This window comes from Anomalospiza imberbis, chromosome 1 (genome assembly GCF_031753505.1).
Source record: "Anomalospiza imberbis isolate Cuckoo-Finch-1a 21T00152 chromosome 1, ASM3175350v1, whole genome shotgun sequence".
In the NCBI taxonomy this organism is placed as follows: Eukaryota; Metazoa; Chordata; class Aves; order Passeriformes; family Viduidae; genus Anomalospiza; species Anomalospiza imberbis.
The window spans coordinates 99038073-99055591 of NC_089681.1; positions in this window are offsets into that span (position 1 = coordinate 99038073).

The following is a 17519-nucleotide window of genomic DNA, read 5'->3' on the forward strand; positions in this document are numbered from 1 at the left end:
GACAGATGGATACTAATGGATTTTTCTCGCTCCTGCATGGATCTTGTTCCTGGTAACTATTCCCCAGAACCTTCCCATGCACTTGGGAAGTCCTTGCATGCTTGTCTGCAATGGTGCCCTGGAAATGACGTACAAAAGAAGGTCTTTTTTGGTTAATGGCCAGGAGGAACAATCTGCTAACTCTCAGAAGCTCACCAGCCTCAGCAGTGATCCAGCTGATGTGCAAAGGCCGGTGAAGCCATGTTGATATGAAGAACAGTCTGTAAAAGAGGATCACTTAATTGTGATCACTCTTTTTCTTCTCAGGTCTATAAAATCAAAATAAAAATGTTATTTTGTCATTTTTATATCTTTTAATATTAAAAAAATCCAAAACAGAGAAAGGGAAAATATCTCTATCCTTGACTTGCATACAAAGTATGAAAATCCTTTTTTTAAAGTTCATTGAAATAGATTGATGCCTGATGATATTAATCAGTTTTGGTCTTGCTTCTTCAGAAATAAAGCTTGCCCCAAACATGTCTAGTGACAATATGTTGAGCCTAAATTAGCAGTCAGAAATAGTTCTTCCAGGGAGTATGCATGTATACAAAAAAACTGGGGAGAGCATTTTCGTTAAATTGCCATATAGCTCTGCCACTGACAGAGCACTGTAAATCCTCAGCCCTGGTGAACATGGAGATAAAAGGCAGCTAGGCATCTCTGTCATTGAAATGGTCTTGATTTCTTTTACTGTCTAGATGACAAGACACAGTTAATCCTTTGACCTTCCTAACATTATAGCACTGTACTAAACATACTTATTTCCCCAAAACATATTAAAAGGTATTTAATTTCCAAAAGATAGAGGAAAGGTAAAGTACTTTAAGAGTTCAGGAATGTTGGCACAGCTGCTCACATTTCATGTCAGTGACACTAAACAGTGCCAGATACAGTGCTTTTCTTAACTGTTTGTACATTTAGTTTAATGTGACCTGAAAAAATGCTAAAGATTATTAGCTGGTGAAAAAAAAACCAGCCAACCTTAAAGCAGTTCCTGTAGGATCAAGTAACCTCTTTACACAGAGGCCTCCGTAATACTGTGATATTGTGATTAAAATACAGTGTTAGACAGTGATACAGTAACCTTTTTAAAGCTGACAATCAATCATTTGAATTACTGTAGGTTTCTGTTGTGACTGAAATTTGGAACAGACATGAGAAAAATGCCTGGCATCACATATGCCAAGGATCCATGAAACTTTTGAAAGAAGATCTATTTTTTGGCTCAGACTGTGCTGAACAATGAAGGCAGACCCATTCAAGGTTTAAGATGGAATCAAGCTGTGGATTCTCAGGTTTTTTTCTATTCCCTAGAGCTACAGCCAAAAATGAATTAGTAAGTACCAATTAGTCCTTAGTTATCAATACATTCTTAAAAAATATAGTGTTAAGAGTATTTTAAACTGCCTGCCTTAAAAAAACCTCGATATGGTTTAATTTATAGTGAGCAGTGTCACACTGCTTAATTACATGGTATTCAGGGAAGCAGACTGGGGAGACGCTCACTTCACTGCAATTGCTTCTGTGAGCCAGCTATTTCAATATTTGCCTAACAACTACCCCAAACTAGCCAAAAGACGTTTTAAGCATAAAAAGAAATTTGAAGATGTGTAACCTGGTAGAGGAATGCACATGTAGCTCCCATTTCTTAAATATCTATAATAGGAGAAGGTAAAGTTTTACATTAAAAAGTTGTGTATAAAAATGCAGAGCAGTTACATTTCCCACTGAGCCTCTCTTCTGCTGGTGGACTGAGCCTTGACTAAAGCAAACATGTGAGAAAAGTGACAGTTCTCGGATAAAATTTTTTTGATCTTTCCATCAAAGGTTCTCTCTCTCAAAGCCAACAGTAAGTACTTTTAGCAGAAAGATGGAAGTACTGATTCAAGAAAGCCACTGTAGAGTTTTCTGAAAGTCACAGAGTGTCATGCCCCTGTCATCTTCAGGCTAGGTGGCCCTGGGACACCATTGATATGTGTGCATCCTGTGAGTATATTGTGCTGCTTATACAGTTTAGTCAGAGAAAACACAGGCAAATACAGTTTAGTCACAGAAAAATGGGATAATGAAACAGTCACTCTACAAACCTCTACAGGTGTTACTAGGGTACTTTTCTGAATTCTTCAGGAACAAACCAGATTGTCCGACTGCCTGTACTCTGAAGCAGTTCTGCCCACTCATTGTATCATGTCCACTGTACTAAACACTCCATTAGTGTTTGATGGGGAGCAGGTTGAGATAAAGAACCTTAAGAATAACCAGGATCAAAGAGAGAAAACACTGCTTAAGACTTAGTTGCATCTGTGTTGACAGAAAACTCCAGATTCTGTAGTATGGTCGTAGGGCTGATGGCCTTGAATTCAGCCCAAGTCTCCCTGTACCTGTGTAGAACAGTTCTGATTGTAACAGATCTGACAAAAGTTTACATGACCAAACTGAATGACCACAGATCCTGGTTGCAAAACAATATGAACTACCTGAAGTTCTTCTGAAGACCTGGTGTGGCCTGTTACTTTTAGTCAATGATGTTAAGTTGGTAGAAGTATTAATTTGTAAACAAATTTGAAACTGTTAATACTTTTGAAGAGTCTGTCTTGCTTGCTGACTCATTTTGTGTGGTTTTATGGATTTGCTTTCTTCTAATTGCCTCCTAATGCACTGGTTGTCCTGTCTCCTTTGCATTTACAGCTGCATTTGTGAAGTTTTAGAGAACAGATATCCAAAATATTGTACCTCTGACCATTGAATTCATTCTCCTAAAGCATGAAAACTGTTTGAATACATTACAGATCTATTTTGTGCCATAAATATTGGGCAATTAAAAACCTAATCCATTGTCCTTTAAATGCAATGAAGGGGCATTTGCATTTATTTCATTCAGTAGGGAGCCTGCACCTCAGTACCATGAGTTTGTGCATTCCAGGTACACAAAGCCTCATTGCTTTAAGTTCCTATGGTGAAAGCTCGCAGCCTTTTCTGTGCTCTCATCCAGAAGCCTTACATTATTAGGGTTTTTATTCCTTTGGTAGGGTCATTGCACTTTCACTTTAAATCATGATATAAAAATTGACCTGTTTCTTGCATCAAATGCCGCACAAGGCTTTATATGGTATTTGTACTTGCCCTAATGACCATGCTATTAGCAATGTTAGTGATATCAGTAGAATACTCATTTATTGAACTGTATTTGGAGAAGAGAGGAATTCTAACCTTTTTTTGTGTAGTTTTTTTGTGAGAACTGTTGACTATTGCCAGCCTTGAGCACTCAAAAAACTCCAGAATCAGACCTTAAAATAATCAAGAACAGTTTAAAAATTTTGAAGAGAATATTATGATAGAACAATATATCTAGATGCGACTTGAAAAGAAGCTGCAGCAAGATTTTTGATAAAGGGCTGGCAACACCTCTGGTACATATTTGTCCATGGAACAAAATGCAGGTCATTGCATTGCCTTCCTTGCAGGCCTGGATTTTGTCCAGCTTGGTTCTTTTAGCTTTAGGGAGCTGATACATTTAGAAATTATTTCTAGAAAAACATTGGAAGTGAATTATAATGATGATTTTGAAATATGTGGTTGTTGATATCAGCAGCTGGATGATGGGATCAAGCTGATGCTATTAGCTAAATTGAAAAAGGTTCTCTTTCATGTTATGCAGCATGTATTTGAATAGGTTGGATGTGAACACTTACAGTGCTATGAAAATAAGCATTCTGTGACTGAAAACAGTTTTAAACTTCATTCCCCACCTCTTTCTACAAGTAAAAAATCAGACAGTTCTTCAAATTTTTCACAGAAAACAGAGAGAAAAACAAAACTCTTAAGGGGGGATGAAGATTAGTAGTAGCAGATACAGTGGCAGATACAGTACTTCTTGGCTTATCATAGCTCTTTTTACTCCCATAGCTTTAAAGAATTTAGTCTCATGTGAAGAGGACTGATCCAGTGGTCATTGGGCAAACTGAGGGCTATCAGAAAATCTGCATGCCACAGATTTCCTGTTTGATGCTAGGCAAGTTCCATTCCCTTCCTCTAGGTTATCTGTATGTAGTTTGGTACTTTCCTTTCAGGACAAAGTAAAGATTGCAAGCTGACCTGATAGCAGAGGCCATCTCTGTTTAGACAGATGGAATCCATTGTCTGTCTTGCAGAGGCATTGTGTTGATTTAAAAATGCATGTGTTGCAGCATAGCAGAGAAGTTAAATTCTTTTGCAAAGTGAGGACATTCTATTTTTCCTGTAAAACCAATATGAACAACCGCAGTTTCCCAATCTCCCATTACTGAAACAGAGAGAAACCTCCCCAAAGGCTTGTGAAAGACCTCCACAGATCATTTGGGTATAAACAGATAGTATCTTTGTACCTAGTGGTTGCTTACGTATAAAAACGGGATCACAAGCTTTTAGACTTTGGCGTTTCTGGCAGCAACTGCAAAAAGTTCAGGAATTTAATCTCATTTTCTGACTGGGATAGTGAATTTAGGGTTAAGGAGATTAGCTGCAATGTATATTCCCAGGAAGAACTACTGACAGCTGTAGTAGAAGCTAAAAGAAGAAGGTTTTACAACTAAGGCAGAGAAAAAATAGAAGGAAGGCAAGGCAAAAAAAAAAAAAAAAAAAGAAAAAAAAGAAAATAAAAGAAAAAAAACCCAAAAAAACCAAAGAGGTAAAAGAGGAAAAAAAAGGAAAGAAAAAAAGAACAAGAAAACAAGGAAAACAGAAAATAGGAGAGAGAAGAAAGGGGAAAGAGATAATGAAGCATATGAGAAATTATAGGAGAAGAAATAAGTGGGGAAGGGATAGAGTGGGAAGGAAGGAAATGGATTTGGTATACTGAGAAAAATCTGTCATATACATGTTGCTGCAGTTGATCCTTGTGGTAGGTCGAATAGTGATACATAGCTTTAAAGGTGTGGTGAATGATCCCAGCCACGAAAAAGCAGAGAGCACTAGCAGTGACCTGGGCTAACCTTGTGGAGACATTTTAGTAGTGTTGCAGGAAGACCTTAGGCCCTGCATTGTTTGGTCACTGGAGTGTGCCTGATGGTTACCAAGAAGAGGGGTGAAATTACATGGGGGAGGAGAGACATATGGACAGACCATCAAGCATAGCTACCTCCACAACCAGGGCAGGGAGGAACCCAGGGACATCTAACTGTAAATGAAGGTCTTTGAGTCTTGGAAAATGTGTTCAAATTACCTATGCAATTATTGCAAATCAGTTCCCTGATCTGGTGGTATGTGATGACTGCTTTCCCAGTTAGAGAATTTCTCTAGAAGGGTGGACAAGCGACTTTGCCCTTTAAAAAGCAGAAGGTAACACTGTTGTTTTCCATATTCCTCACTCTGCAAAATTTCAAATGAAGGGCCTGATCCCATGCCAAGTGGAGCACATGGAATTACTTCCTTGCCTTTGATACATTCTGGCTCAGCATTTAATTAATAGTCCTGATTTTATAAAGTTTTTGGTTTTGAACTTTTCACTCCACCTTTCCCAGATAGAAAGATGTAACCCACACTTACCTCATTAATTTCAGATGGTTTGTTTCTGCTTGCAAGGTGTGCGTGTGGAACCCTCTGAACTTCCCGGACACAAACGAACATTAAATCTGCCTACACTTAAAAGAAGGTCTCAATAATGCCAAACTTTTTGAAAATGAGTTTCAATCTGATTTTATTTGCAATGCTCATATGCATTCCAGGAAATACTGACATATTTGAACTCCAGAAGAACAGAAAGCAATGAGAAGTGGATTGAAATCTTGCACGTTCAAATACAGAAGAAATTTAAAACTGTTGAAGACGTGCTAAACCTGTCATTTGAGCCTTGCTGATTAGTTACTGAAATCAGCCATTCAGAGCAAAAAATTCCATTTGATTTCAGCAAATATCCAGTTTTGCAATCTGCACTCAAAGTGAAAAAGGAAGAGTAATTAAATGACCTACACTGTCACATCAAACCATACAGTTTAAATGTTCAGCTTCCATGCAAGTCAGGGTGGAAATGCAACAGCTTCCAAAGAAAGAAAAATCAGGAGCTCAGGGTGTTATTCAAATTTAATGTCAGTAACTTATCCTTAAGCCCGCCATACTCAAATCTTAATTTTCCCATTTAAGGTTCTGAAGAGACCGAAAGTATGCGAAAATGTACTTGGGCTCAAAATATACTTATTTTAGACATCACCATCTGAAAAATGTCCTTGCTTTTATATCTCCAGACTATGCTGCCAATGCAAAAGGGATTTGCTCAGGAAGACCAGCTGTCTGCGGGTGTCTGTGGGTGCACTTGCAGTTTGACTCCTTTGAGAACAACTCCAAAACACAGCAGTAAGGCAGAGGTGAGGGGTGTCTGTGGTCTTCTTCCCTCTCCTGCAAGGAAGGTGGTGGTGGGCACTGCAGGGAGGAGGGACACACAGCAGGGTGTGTTGGGAGCCAGCTGGGGTCACAGACCTTACCCCTGGTGAGAAGTACGTCTGCAGGGAGGATTCAGTGCAGGCCTAGGGTGGAGGAAAAATAATTTCGAGGAGCCAAAGAAGGGAGGCCTTGCAGGGTATTTGGAAGTTGAAATTTGGGTTTGTTCTTTTCTTGGAAAGGAGATGTCTCCAATGCAGCCAAGATCCTTTTTAAAGCCAGGCAGCGATGAAGGAAGGCATCTAGGCTGTGGAGCAGTGTAGGTCCTGCAGGTCCAGCTGTATGATTTGGGTCAGTCTGTCATGCCAAATTTGTGAGTGCCTGCCTATGGGAAAGAAAGACAGCAAAACTGCCAGAACATTAACAGCACTGCAGGTCCATAAGCGTAAAAAACCAGGGTGCAATGACAACTCTCACCTGACTCTTATGCTCAGAAATTTATGGCAGGTAATCTGTGGGCATAAAGGGCATCCCCTGAATTTTTGCTGACTGGCTTCACCCAGGATTTCTCTTTATTATACTTCCTCCTCTTGTTCTCTGGTTTATCCAGTTGCTTTGCAATGTCTCTGGGCAAGGACCGCCCTTGATCAGGCATTCCTGTGTGTTTGATCAGAATAATGAGGTGCTGATTTTACTTGGATGTTACAGTGATATGAATAACTAGTCTTTTTGCATAGCTATAAATTTTTAAGGAAAGTAGCTGTCTTTTTTGTTGTGCTTTTGGAATTTATCACCAAGAAAGTATCTGATTTCTTTTATCATTATGGGTTTGGGCTACACTCAAAAGGACTGAGTTGTTTTTTTTTTTGGTTTTTTTTTTTTTGTTTTGTTTTTTTTTTTGCTTTTTTTCCTATTTCAGATCATCAGCTCTTAAAACTGCCTTACACTTATCCCTTAGATTTCAGTCTTTTCCCCCACCCTATGAATGTTTTTAGTTGTCAGAACAAGAAATGTGATAATTTGGAAGGTTCACAGAAAGCATGTTTTGTGATTATTGTTTTTGTGATCTGTCCAATGTAAACTGCTTTAGAAAAGCTCTGTTCCAGCCACTCTAATTCACTTTTGCAGAATACTGGATTTGAAGTTGTCTAAAGAGAAAGGCTTTTCTTTTAATGGGTATTCTGAGAGGAATGCACCTTAACTGTTTGGTTCCTGTCCTGACTTTTAGCTCTGCCTCATGGTGCTAAGAGGGAGTCCTGTGTGGTTAACTTAAAATTAACCTTCCTTTGCCACTTTTTTATTGCCTGAAAGGAGCAAATATGCCTCTTCCAGTGCTTTGAGTGTTGTGGTAGAGCAATTTGAAGGCGCCCTATCTAAGTCTAGTTCCTCATCCCTAGTGAGATCAAAAATAGTGACAAAGAATTGTGTGTCCTCCAGATGCTGCAGTTGGGGAACAACTGCCTATGCAGGCTTGAGAGGGAGATTCCCACAGAGTGTCTATGTGCAGTTGTGTTGCAACTGGAAGCATTGGTGGTACCTGGGAGCACAGTCCCAAGAGGAGAGATGAACCACGCAGCTCAGCTGTGGGTGGAATGACACCAGTGCACACCAGCTGGGAACACAGCTCGGTTTCATGTTCCGGCTCACTTCAGAGCACTTACACTCAGTGTTTACAAGGTTGCTGATGCTTGCAAAGGCAAGGCTATGTTCCCACAGCTGACTTTTTCTCACTGATCCTGGAGAATTGCTGAACAATCTCTGGGGTGTATGCCAACTTGATAGGAAAGAATTGCCCTGACTCTCTCTCTTTTTGTTTGTTCTGTTGCTGTGGACCCCTGGCAGCAATCATTCCAGGAATTAACTTTTCTAAAATAACAGGACATTTGTTTTCTCTAATCCTCTAACTTCTCTAACTCTTGCCAAATCAGAGCAGAGGTGGTGGGGAACTTAACTAAGTATAGTTCTTCAAACTAATCACTCCAGTATCTGGACTTGTGCTTTCCATATTCTTCCCCTGGAAACTGCAGAGATCATGCTCACTTGGCCCTTCCACTCTGTGGGAGGAAACAAGCCCACAGAGGACCCATACATAGTACTGATGGAAGTGTGCAGCAGGGCACTTCTGTGCAGACAATTGATGACTAGAAGGCTATAACTTATAGTTTGGAATAAGTACACAGTTTGTGGTAATTGGGAGTGGGGCTGCAGCCGAGCCTCATCCCTAATTGGGGTTACAGCTGTGCAGGGCAGGTGAAAAGTATTGAAAGCAATGAGACATGGAGTGCTGAGGTGTGCTCACCAATCACAAAATGGACACACAGGTGCAATGCATGAGCATGAGAGGTATAAATGGTTGGGCTGAAGGACAAGATGAGCAGATGCTCGCAGCCTTCTTAAGTGATTTTGCTCTGTATGGGCAGGTGCTTGAGGCGTTCTGAAGTTGTATGGTGATGCTCTGTGTGTTGTGGCCATCTCAACTGTGATAGTTTGGTGCCTGTCATGGCAGCAGCCACCACTAGACAGTAATGTCCTGTCTTTCAATACTGCTTCTTAGGTGTTGAAGGATGTAAACTTAACCTCCCAGTGAAGTCGTGCTATTTCTCTTACTATAGAACATACATTTCTGCTCTGAAAACAGAATCCTGGAAGATATCTAAACAGAAGCTTCTGTAACCTGTAGTGAACTTAAATCATGACACTTCACTCTTCTGAATTTGCTGTAGATGGCAAAAGTTTTCCTCAAAAGGAGCACAGGTTTTGTTTGGTTGCATGGCAGCTATCAGCAGTATAATAAAGCAATCAAACTTTCAAAACCTTTCTGATTCAGTTCAGTGTCTTGTTACTCTCTCTGATGCATCTGTTAACCTTCAGAAAGCTATGTGGGTGTTTAGAAGAGTAAGGTGCTTTACATTAAACACATTCTTTATCTGCCTCAGATAAAGAATGGGTTTTGGCAACAGTTACAGAGGCAGGAAAAAAATTGCATGATTAAATAGGGGGTTGGTGTTTCCTGACCTTTCTTCATAAAATGCAGAAGAAATAGTTGGGTTTTTTGTGGTTTCTTTTTTTTTTTTTTTTGCTATTATTTTTAATACTACTTAATGCATTTGGTATAGTTACCTTAAAAAAAATCTGAAGAAAATCAGCTAATCCTTGAAGAAACTAAATCTGTATTTGGGAATTCTGGTGACATGAAAAATTCCTTAAACATAATTTCTTGTGGAAAAATCTAGAATTATATTTTAAATCAATTTCTAAACATGATATTTATTTTTTTTCCTCTTGTTTTTACTTAGAAATTGTATGTAAGTTTGGATTATATTACTTGATTCATTTTTTCTTTTTTTTTTTCTTTTCACATACTGTTATTAAAACATTTTGGTGCATGCAATAATCTAGTTCTTCAATGTGAATAGTGGACTCTTGCTGACTTGAAAATTCTGGAGCTCAAGCTGACATTTAAGATCTGTTCATTGATTGTATAATACGAGTAATTAACCCTCAATTTTTACTTACACATGTGTATTCCATATGTCCATTAATTTTAACTCATTCTTTTTCGTGGTATGTGATACATCAGGTATTCCTTTTATGTAGTGCTGGCTTTAGTATGTCCATCAGTAAAAAGCTTTGGTCAAAGTTCTGCTCCTGTTTCGCAGATAATTGAGCCTCACAGGTCTGTTTTGGACTCAAATATATTTTATGATAATCTGCATTTAATTAATGTGTCTCTTTGTTTCACTGAAGCATTCAGAGTATCAACTCAGTTTGTGATGGCTTCTGCCATTAGTGTCCTGTTAGGATATTGCTGAGACCAAAGGTGACTTTTGTGGAGCAAGTGACATATGTGCTATGATGCTCTGGGCTACAGAATATAAGAGGAAGCTATGGGGTGTGTTTAGACAGTAGGTACCTGACCTTAAAAGGCTAGATAAATCAAAAAATTTTGCTTGAATACAGAGATAAGGCATTTTTGCCAATAAAAGGCCATTAGGTGAAAACTTGGAGTACTTGAAGGGTAAGTTATATTCTTGCTGTGAATGTACAAAATCCTTCTGAATGACTGAATCACCACATGAATGCTATTTCTCTTCTACTTTAAGTAACATTTAAACATCATTGGTACTTGACATCTAGGTCTCAGTTTGTAGCAGCATCTGCTGTTAGGTTTGGGAGTCTCAGAAATTATGAGTAGCTTATGACCTGATTTTTATATATATATTAAAATATATATATATTCTTAGACATTTGTTTCCATATGTGTAAATATCAGCCTTACCCTACCTGGGCATCCAGAAGTATCAGTTGCTTTTAGGAAAATATGGATCTGGGTCTTTGGCCCTGTTGCTTCCTGTCCACGCGCACTGGTGAGCCCCCCTGTAAGCAGGCCCCGCAGTTGCTTGTTCTGTCTCCATTTATGCCGGTATGTAAGCACAAGCCTCATGTTAAGCATGTTTAAGAGATCTTGTTGATTACAACGGGAATGCTCCCACAGCTCATAGCTGTGCAAATGTTTACATACCTGGCCTGCTCTGGTCCTATATAAAGATCTGTCTCCTTCTCCTTGCAAAGCCTTTTCTGTCTGCTGCTTTGAAATTTCCCATGCTTGGCACTTTCCCCTAGCTGGAGGGAGGCTGCCCAGATCCTTACTAGGAGAAGTCCTTGTGTCAGAGGTTGGAAGACTGCAGCTTGCTGGGAATTTAAAGGCCAGTTGACACAACAATCCATGCCTCAGTAAACAAGTACATGCTGGTAATGAGCTTCATGTTACAGGAGACGTTTTTGCCAGTGTAAAGTTTGTCAGGATTCCCCAAACTTCTGTTTTGGATTTGTCCCTTATTTCCCTGCTGTCCCAGAGAACAGGCTCACATATGGATCTGTTCCAGCTCCTGAATATTCTGTGATTATTTAATCACAGTAGTTACATACTTAAAAAAGAAGAAATAAACTTTGTATGCATCACTATGCTTCACAGAGAAGGCTGAATGTTGGGGCCACATGTATAAACACTTCTACTTGCAACAGGCATTCATATATATGAATATGTATGTATAGTATATATATATAAAATGAATGTACACATACAAATACATCATCCTTTCAAAATAGGTTTTCTTTCCAGAAACTGTAATAACAGGAAGACCAGTGAAAGGAATAACTTGCTATTTGTCCAGGGTGCAAATGCTTTTACATTGGTGAAAAACAAGCCTGGCCTTCAGTCAGTCATTCCTTCACTTGTTCTGTTTGCTTGAAGATTACATTGTTGCTCTATAGAAGGAAATATAACCTCTGAAAAGAGTCTTTTCTGGACTCAAAAGATTTACACTCTGCTTTGTTATGTTTTGCACTAGCACTTTTGTCAGTCCTGCTCTTAAACTGAGTGTGGTAATGATCCTTTGATACATTTTGAAGTGACTTTTGCTAGCTCAGAATTAAAAAAAAAACCCCAAACCAGCATATGTAATAGCTGTACTGGCTTTAAAAACTACCTTGCTGCTCATGTGCTGTAACATAATATGCATTCAATGTTTACTTTCTATCAGACAAATTTGGTGTGCAACAGACTTTTATGCACCCAAGCCTAATTTTAAGGGCTGTGATACTGCCTGTGATGAAGGCCTTGATTCTACTAAGCAACTGGACATATGATCACTTTGGCTTTTTAGTGCTTCTCAGAGCACTGAAATGCCAAGAGCTTGCACTCAGTGATTCTATGGCCCAGAATTAATGGCATGTGGAAGTGGAAGGTATATCTTTATTTCCAGAGTTCCCCTTGTGGCAACTATACCTATTGCGAGCAGGGGTGTGATGGAAGGAAGATCCTGAGGAAAATACCAGGTGAGACCACACATCCACAATGGGTAATCAGGCCTTCCAGAGTGCCATGATTAGTGTTAAAGATGTTTAGAGCTTTACTTTGTGCTTAATTAATGTTCATGTGGTGTTTGTTGTACTCTCCAAACCCACAGTGCGCGCTGCTGAGAATAGTGGATTCAGTAGCACAGGTTTTTCTTAAAGGATTTGTATCACTACAGCTATGTCAGCTGCCCTGGTCAATAGTTTTCCCTTCTACTGTACACAGTCTGTGCTGGGAATTGAACTGTGTCTCAATTTATTTGTAAAATTACACTGGGTTCATGGTTAAAGGAATATCCATAGGCATTCCGCTAGAGCAATTCTTATGCTTGCAATGGAAAACTGGCACCCTGGCTTTTGTGGTGTGAGACTGCTATGGAGGAGCTATCTTTTGAAGTGTTACAAATGCTTCCAGTATACAAGTGCAACTCAGCTTCACTGGGACCTAATGCTTTGGAATAAGTCAGGAGCTGCATATGTATAGGGCTGACAGACAAATGCAAGTAAACATTACATCGGTGAACATGTAGTGACAACTTCAGTCTCTTTCAAGGGGTGACACCAATTCTGTTGGTAGACAGCAGCAGCAGCATCTGACAGGTCAGAGCTGAAAAAAAAAATATATATACTGCAGCTGTACTACAGGTTTCCTATATGACCTTGAGCAAGCTAAAGTCACTCCCTGATTTGGGTCTGAATTACTAGAAGCAAGAAAAATATCTCCTGTATCTCTTATGTTTATATGGTGAGTGATTCGGGATGGAACGCTCTTACTATACCACTGTACAGCACATAACACAGGGGAGTTTTAAGCAACTAATATAAATAAAAGAGAAGTTCTTCTTCCAGCTTAAGGGATAACAAAACCTTTAGAAATCTGGCTTGTTTAAATGAAGATAAACAGATTTGATTTGGTATGATAACTATTGGTGTGGCAACTATCTGTCACTACTGCTGCAACGCAGAGTCCTTTATCTGTGTAGAAAAACATGAAAATAAAGGATTATTAAGAATGTTGTTCAAGCCTTAGGCTGCTTTTCTGGTATATTTCTTTTAAACCAGCAGCCATACCCATTGACACACTAGTCAACCTTCTTGCCCCTTGCAAGACAAAGAACACTAGGAAATTGAGCCCACTTACAGTAAATTGGACATCCCAAGATTCCCTGGTGCCTCCCTTCCCTTCCTGCTTTTGGCTTATTCTATTGAGAAAAGGAACACCAATATTGTTTTATGAACTTTTATCAAACGTGCACTACTTTAAAGGCATGGTCAATTTTTACTGAGCCTGTATTTATAATCTGAGTTCATTTAGGCTCTTTATCATAATGACTTTTAAAACAAAAATACATCCTCAAAACACAACTTAGAAGCTTTCAATACAAAAACTGATTGTGGTAGAATGGTTTAGGTTGGAAAGGACCTTTAAAGGTCATCTAGTCCACCTCTCTCACAATGAGCAGAAACATCCTTAACTTGACAAGGTTGCTCTGTCCAACCTGATGTTTGGTGTTCCCAGGGGTGGCATATCTACCACCTCTCAGGGCAACCTGTTCCAGTCTTTCATCATTCTCATTATAAAAAATTTCTTCAGTATATCTGGTCTGAATCTACACTAGTTTATTCTAAAACAATTGTCCCATGTCCCTCTAAAATGGTAGTCCCTTGTCCCTTTGAAACATGCCCTAATAAAAGGTCAGTCCCCAACTGTCTTAAAAGCCTTTAAGCATTGAAAGGCTGCAATAAAGTCTCCCTGGTGTCTTCTCTTGTTTTAGGCTGAACAGCCACCACTCTCTCAGCCTTTCCTTGCAGGAGCGGTGCTCCAGCCCTCTGATCATCCTCACTGGGAAGAGGTCAATGAGGTCCACTGTCTTTCCTATACTGAGGACCTCAGAGCTGGGTGCAGCACTCCAGGTGGGATCTCATCAGAGCAGAGTAGAATGGCAGAATCACCTTCCTCACCCTGTTGGCCAAGCTACTTTTGCTGTAGCCCAGGACATGGCTGGATTTCTGGGTTGCAGGCCCACATTGCCAGGTCATGTATAGGTTTTCTTCCCCCAGCACCCTCAAGTCCTTCTCCTTAAAATTGTTCTCCCCCAGCCTATATTGATGCCAGGGGCTGCCCTGACCCAGGCTGAGGACCTTGCACTGGGCCTTTTTGAACATTGAGGATGACATAATACCACTTCTTGAGCTTTTCCAGGGTTCACTAAGTGGCATCCTATCTCTCAGCTGTGTCTACTGCACCATTCAGCTTGGTGTCATCAAGTTTTACCCATTAGTAAGCCATAATTATAAGTAGCCGTAATACAATGTGCCTAATACCTAGGACCTGGATTCAGATTCTGCTCTTCTCAGTGGAGATGCCCATAAGCATGAGTGGTAGATGAGGCAGTTGAAATAATTTCTAATCCTCTATGAAGCTTGGCTCTTGTTAGTGCTGCTTAACAATTATAACCGTGGTGCTGCAAAAGCTCCACACTTCATGGCAGTGATCTGTGCCAAAACTATCGTTTTTGAGTTGCAACTGTGCTTTGCTAGTGGAGGAAGAAGTTGGGGAAGTTGTTTGGTGAGTCACAATAAGATAGAGTGGAACAGGTCCCAGAGATCAGATTAACTGAGAATCTGAACCATCGTTGACAAGCGCATTAAAATACTTCAGTATCACCTTTCTCAAAAAAAATTCTAGAAAACTGTCTGAATATCAGTAGCAACTGCTTTGAGTGATTTAGAATCAGGACTTTTGAGCTTTTTGGTGTTTATTGTTCTTGTTTGGTATGGTTTTTTTGTTGTTTTATTTGTTTGTTTTTGTGGGGAGGATGGTGTCCCCCCAAGATGAGAGAGGAGAGTTGAAGGACGTCATAAATCTCACACGGGCCGTTTACTTTCACTGTCTAATCCAAGAAGGGTAAAACACATATTCTCAGACATTTGACAATAAAAGACCCTAAAATGGATGGATAATCTTTTATTTTATTGACTCTAAGGAGATAAAAAAGCAAATACCTCTTTCTCCCAGATGGAAATTTACACTTCAAACCATGATGGTAGGCATGTTGCAGGTTTTTAGGTTTTTTTCATAAGGTTTTTTTTTCAGGAATAAAGGCTCTGCAAGAGATTCTCAGACTTTATTTGTGTGTTTAAGAAGGATGAATGATAAAAAAAGATGCCAATTTATAAATTTTGAATTCTTACATCTTACGACTTTAATCTTTTGTCAGGATTTTGTGGAAATTTCTTGTTTTGGAATGTTGAGTTTCCCAACTTTTATGAATATTTTTTCAGAGATTCCTTGCAAGGGAACTGAGTATCCAGATTTGAAGGTGTCTTTGAAATATCCATTTCTTAGCAGTTCTGGAGTGTTTCAAGTTTCAGTGTAGATGACTGTAGATGACTGTAGATGAGTGTAGATTTGTTGTGTTAGAGAGCATCTTCAAAGAAATATCAGCTGCTGCTGGGACAATATACAGTGAAATTCATGTGACTCACCTAATGTTTCCCCAAATTTACTGAAACCAATAAAGTAAGCAAGTGAAAAAACAAAAACTCAAACCCCGAAACAACGCCAATACCAACCCTCCAAAAAGCTACAGGGTACTTCAAATAAAAAGGAGAAATTCTAAGTTTGATGTGCTCTTTCTGGGAGAAGTTCTTGTAGTGAAGATCATCTCTGGCTCAAGATTATGAGTTCTGATTTCATCCAAATCTGTGATGTTAACCTTCTTATTTTACTGGAAGGCAAGAGTGTAAATACAACAAATTTTTATTTTATTTAGTGACAGAATAAATATTGTAAATACTGGTAAGGAAGTTGAGTTATTTGACCTGAAAGGACCCAAACAGGATTTTTTAAATAAAGGTATCCTTTTCTATCACTTCAAACTATTGGTCATTAAATTTAATTGTAAAGTTTCTGTTCACTACCTATAAAAAAATACATGCAGATTAACAGTTGTATGTAATCACTAAAAGCATATAATGTATCAAACAATAATATTTTAGTATATGTATTATATTTATGAGATAGGGAAGCTGGTTGCTACCCTCAGCATCCAACCTGTGTGCAAGAGTTCTATGTGCTGTAAGTATTGTTACGAGAGCTACCAGAATAATATTTTCTTTAATAATTTGTTGTTGCTGTTGTGCTGGTCACTGCTCTCTTCAGAGCTGTGTTCATGTGTATTCGTAGGACTTGAGCCATCTTCTAGTGCTGTGGAAGTTCAAAGTTCCCGATAAGCTGCACTTAGCATCCTACTTGATTGGATGGGTGAATCTAAGACCTGAATTTCAAGATAAACTATATCTGACATATATCATTGGTGATTTGTTGATGCAGCAGCAAATTACGTATTTCTTGTGTGATGGCATCAAATGTACATTTCTTTTAAGAATAAAAAATGAGAAAGTTAAATATTTGCACTACTCAGTGATGTGTGGGTAAAATATTAAAGGAATGTTGTAACTGAAAGTTAGATTTACACCTCAAGGAAGTCTAAGCATGTGAAGGTAACAAGACAACCAAGACCCAAATTATGGTTTTAGTTCTACCTTAACTTGATACATTAATTTTTGTGCCTGTATAATAGCTGTAAATATCAGTTCTGCAGGCTACTGAGAGTTGTTCTGGAATTGAAAATTTGGCATGTAAGCAAGTGAGTGGGAATTGATGGGTTTGAGCTATTTAAATGTGCAAATGCTTTCTAAATCTTAAGGACAAAAAGATGTGTTACACTTTGAGGAAGTGACCTGTATATGAATGAGGATGGTGGGATGCTTGTACAGGAAATTCAGCGGGAAGGACAAGGAAGGATTTTTAACTTGTAAACCAATTTTAACTCCAGCTGGTAGTACAATATCTTTTTTTAGGGTAATGTGAAGATTACACCCTTCCTGAAAGGGAAAGGAAGGTGCTTCAGTACTTCTATAGCTCTTTTTCTTAAATCTATGCCTAGCAAAAAGCAAGGATAATGATGACTGGGCATTCACATCTATGAAAAAATCAGAGCACAAATGTGGCAGAAGCCAGAACGTCTCTCAGGGCAGGTGTCAAGGCAATATATGTGAATTGAAACAGAAGAGAAAATGGTAAATCGCAGTTAGATCACGTCAAGTAATGCTGATAACTGGTAACTTACGGTGCTTTACTACTGCTTGATGTTGTGTTATCACATCTACTCTTAGCTGTTTAACTTATCTGTTCTCTTAGCACCATAGGCTTATGTCATCTTGTTGCTTAATGCATCCCCTGGTAAGCCCCTTAAGAAGCATCT